We start from the raw sequence: 4,949 nt of genomic DNA, 5'->3' as shown, positions 1-4,949 counted from the left end.
TTACGGAGTAGTAGAAAAAATAATAAGCGTGTGTGTTACGCTGTTGGTGGAAAATGAGTGACAGGAATCTGGAGCAATAGATTAATAAATTGAAAAAAAATGATAATTGGCAAAAATGTGAGTGAAACTTTAGCTCTGTTACAACAGGCTTATAGTGAACATTCCATTAAGAAATCAAGTGTTTATGAATGGCATCGACGGTTTAAGAAGGGGCAGGAGGATGTCCACAATAACACAAGAAGTGGGGAGCCAAAAACGCGAAGGACTGATGCAGATGTCGAAAATGAAAAGGTTACAGGAATGTGTTCGCAGAAAAGACCAGGACTCTGGTCTTACAAGTATTCTCCACCATGACAATGCTCCTGCACATGATGTGTTCATGCGTTCCTGGCCCAGAAATCCATTCCAAAATTTGATCATCCACTTTATTTTCCTGACTTAGCATCCTACAACTTTTAATTAAAAAATGCCTTAAAAGGATACAGATTTGATGATATTATGGACATCCAAGGTATCATAACAAAGATATTGCCCAACATTCCGGAAAACGGATTCCAGGAATGCTTCTGGTAGTGGCAAAGTAGCCTGGAAAAGTGCGTCACTCCACAAGGGGGCTACTTTGGAGTTGACAACAGGTGACAAAAGCTATTTTTTTTTTACAGTGCATTGTGGGAATTAAGTCATCACAGCTTGTACATTGGAAGCGTGATAATATTCTGTATATACTCTGGTCAATATCATTTTACGTGCTTTGTGTTAGCTTTAGGTCAACAGGTCTTTTATTTGGTTAGCTGGTATCTGTTGTCTAGGTTATTATAGGTTTGTTAAAAAACTTTTTTGCTACAACTGTTAACAGCAGAGCTTCAAAAATTGGTGTTCTGATCATGTGACCCCCAACTATAGGTTAAAGGACCCTTAGGATTCTAGTTGCAACACCTGCATGGAGGATTACTATGCCAATTTGTGGCAAAAGAGTGACATCTACAGGACCACTGCAGTACTGCAATGCTATCTCAGCATTAGTGAAAAGAACATTATTTGGTTGGTACTTCCTGAATGAATGTGGATGCTGGCTGAAGCTGAGCATAAAAAGGATGTGGAAGTCCCCATTTTGGACTTTACTAATGAACAAAAAGAAAACAGCACTGAAACTGGCTGAGGCCCTGCTTGCTGTGATGACTTTTTCCCTCTGTATGGTTTTTAAAGGAGAAGCATCTTGAACTTCATCTATGTGTTAATATTTTGCTGAGTGTTGTAGGTGGGAATGCTGTATTTAGCCGCTAGCTCAGGAGGGGATTGCATTTTGAGCTAAGTCATGCTAAATATGATTCAATTATTTGAATTGGATGATTTTATTGCTTCCATAGCCTCTGCTTTAAAAAAGGATTGTATGTCTTTATTATTTTGTATACTTAATTTTTACTTCATAAAGATAATATAATGCTTGCAGTGTCATTACCTTCAACAATTACTGTAATAAACTAGTTTAATAGTTCAGCAAGCAAATCAGCTGCCAAGTTAGTTTGCTGGATGACTAGGTTGGATATTGAAACGGGAACCAGACAGAAGAAACCTCTGAAAATAAAAAGGAAAACGTCAGCATGATAACCTAAAAAAGGAGAGAAAAGACAGATTTTTTTTTGTGGTGGATACACCCAACTTCATTTGGTGTGAGAATACAGGAACCATTGGTAAGTGTTGTAGAGGCACCAAACATTTTTTTTCTAAACCAAATTGCAATATATCAAACTAAAAAAAAAAGAGTGGAATTGTGGCTATGGTCCAATCAAAAAGAAAACCAGCTAGCACACCACTAGATACAAATGGTTATAGAACATATTAGCTGCACTAATCAAAATGTGTATATCATCAAAATGCTTTTGTGCAGTAAAAACAATTGATAAAGATTAAAGTGAAGATAAAGCAATATGCAAAAAAGATATTGTATACAATACTAACAATACTGGCAAACAAATAACAAAACAAATCCATTCACCATACAATAGTGAAAAGAAGTCCCATAATAATAATATCGGTGCGAAAAATCTGGGTGGCACAGTGGCTTAGTGGTTAGCACATCTACCTTGCAGTAAATGGATCATGGGTTTGATTCCCGACCATGGTGCTTCCTGCATAGAGTTTGCATGTTCTCCCTGTGCTTGTGTGGGTTTCCTCCCACACTCCAAAGACATGCTAGTAGGTTAATTGGCTCCTGTCTAAATTGGCCCTAATATGTGTATGAATGTAAGTTAGGGACCTTAGATTGTACACCCCTTGAGGGTTAGGGACTGATGTGAATGTACAATATATATGTAAAGTGCTGCATAAATTGACAGTGCTATATAAGTACCTGAAATAAATAAATAAAAACAATGTGCAGACATGAATGGGATTCAATTCAATGAAATCCACACTGCTTGCTCCTCCACTTTACTTCATACAAGAGGCTTAGTGCAAAGTCATTAACTCCTGAATCAGAAAAGTCATAAAGCACTTAGGTTAATGTAACCATCCAGCAACACAGATGAACCCAGGAGCTTGCAGCCTCTCCCTACTGAAAACTTGGTCTCACAATCCACAGGACTGTAGAAGAAGACATAAAAAAGAGCCAGATGCTCCACATAGTGTAGAACCATACAAATGTTTATCAAAATAAATAAAAACTACTCACATGTTAAAATCAACAAAACGCTTCATATAAGTTTGAATACTCCTGAGAGTGTATGATTGCTTCTTTGTCCATTCATGTGTGCATTGTGAACATATGGCATCAACTCCGCCCTACATGTGTCGTCACAACTGACATCATCATACCGCACACACCTCATATAACCTTTCTGTAAGGGTGGCTGCTTGACTAAACAAAGACACCATGCAAATCCAAAAAGAAAAAAGCCATTGCTCCAACTGAAAGTCCAAGATGATGTTTATTCATGTCCAAAGTTTTGAGGGTATGCAGACCCCCTTTTTAAAGGTGAGAAGTAAACTCAGCTTAAGTGAGACTTTGCAGACTAGAAAACAGTAAAAAGAAGCAGATGCAAAAAGAAAGTAGAGGAAGTAGAGGAAAGAAGAGGGGTGAGGATAAGGGTGATAACCTCTCAATAGCATAGTTTGTATTGAGATGAGCATTTAAACTCTTCCCAGTATATCCATTTCTTTGTCTGGTCAGCAGACTGGTATTAGAGGACAGCGGTAAGGTCTTTCATAGTCTGGATATCATTCACCCTGTCAAACCACTGTCCGAGTGATGCAAGGTTACCAGAAACACAGGCCTTGGCAGCATTCAGGAAGTGGATGAGCCTGGACCTTTTGTATCTCTTTTGGGACATGGGTGTAAGATGAAGACGAAAGGAAGTAGGGTTATCAGCTAATCCAGAAGACACGTAAAAGGATCCTGGGAGGGTGCCACATCGCCAACAGTTGAGGTTTTGCTGAGAGAAGAACTTAGCCAGAGCCAGCAGGGTCCTGTACCACCTAGTGACAATCTTATAGGAGATCACTGAAGTAGAAATCCACGCAAACATATGTAGCATTACCCTCTTAGGAGTTGCTAGAGATTTGGGTCCCCCAATAGTCCTGCACCTATAGTCCTGCACTGCCAGGCAACACGCGTTTTCACACAGACTTGCATCCAGGAGACAGTAACCAGTCCTTGAGCTTGTTTTTTTTTTTCTTTTAATTACGGGAATTAGAACTTGGATGTGGTAACAGGTATACAAGATGCCCAAGGGCATACAAACTGAGGACAAACTTCTTGGAACGATCTTCAAGTCTTTACAGTCTTTACAGTCTTTTCTTTTCTGGAGAACTTGCCAGCATCTCCTTTAGTATCACCCCAGACCCCACATGAATCCTCTCCTCATCCAGGTGTACTGGGTGAATGTCTGGGCAGGGGATTCAGTGCCTGCCACTGCAGTGTAAAACAGTCACAAGTCAGAAAGCAAATCCATTTTCCCACTAGAGTGCCTCTTCCCCCTTTCTGGCCCAGGGGGTGCAGGTTTACTCACTTAGTCCTTTTCCTGTGTTTTTGGTGGGTTGGTGGCTGCTACCAGGCCTTCTAGTTGGGCCATTTCTTCCCTGCCACACAGGTGGTCCTCTCTTAGTCCCAAGATTTCCTCCTTCCAAGATTCCTGCCTGGAGGTGAGCCTCTTTCCCATCTGGGCTCTTTCCCAGGCTCCTGCTCTACAGCCTCACTTCCTCATCTTCCCTCCGAACTCTCCTCCAACTCTCCTGCTGTTGAGCAGGCTCAGTTACTCTTAAAGGCTATCTTGGCCCCTTGCCAAGCTTCCTGTTGGGAATTGGCCAGGATCCTCTAAGAGTACAGACTACCCACTACTCACCTCTGCCCACTGATTCTAGATCTTTCTCCACGTTCCAAAGCAGGGGGAGATCTCAGAGAGCTGGTCTGCAGAGCCTCTCAGCTCTGACCAAAATTTGGCCTCCCTCTGACTATTGCACAGGCTGCTACTCAATTAGAGCTAGAGCTCCCTCTAGCTGACTAGGAGAGTGCTACACATATTTTTTATAGTTTAGGATAGATACTCATGATGTCCTGTTTGTCTTGGGAAATAGACTATAGGAAGAACCAAAAGGATCAGTTGTCAGGCCTTTATACACTTTAACCACTTGCCAACTGCAGATAGCCAATTGACGGCTTCACCTCGGCTGGCCAGTTCTGGGAGGGCATCATATGACGTTCTCCCAGAACGCGCCCTCCCGCGAGCCCCCGGGGGCGGGCACCCGGCGATCTCTGTGATCGCAGTGTTCTATGGACACATTTGATCACGTGATGTGGTAAAAGGCCAATCACAGAGGCTTTTTACCACATGATCAGCCGTGTCCAATGACACAGCAGATCACCAGTAAATGCAGTTGCTGGTTATCAGGTGCACTTTCCTCACACTGTCACAGCGTGAGGAAAGTACTGCCAGTAACCAGCAATTGTCAGA

The sequence above is a fragment of the Staurois parvus genome, unplaced genomic scaffold (genome assembly GCF_062004578.1).
Source record: "Staurois parvus isolate SC_StPar_1 unplaced genomic scaffold, SC_StPar_1.0 ptg000401l, whole genome shotgun sequence".
NCBI classification, from domain to species: domain Eukaryota; kingdom Metazoa; phylum Chordata; class Amphibia; order Anura; family Ranidae; genus Staurois; species Staurois parvus.
The sequence above is the reverse complement of the archived record's forward strand: the minus strand, read 5'-3'. Positions refer to the sequence as shown.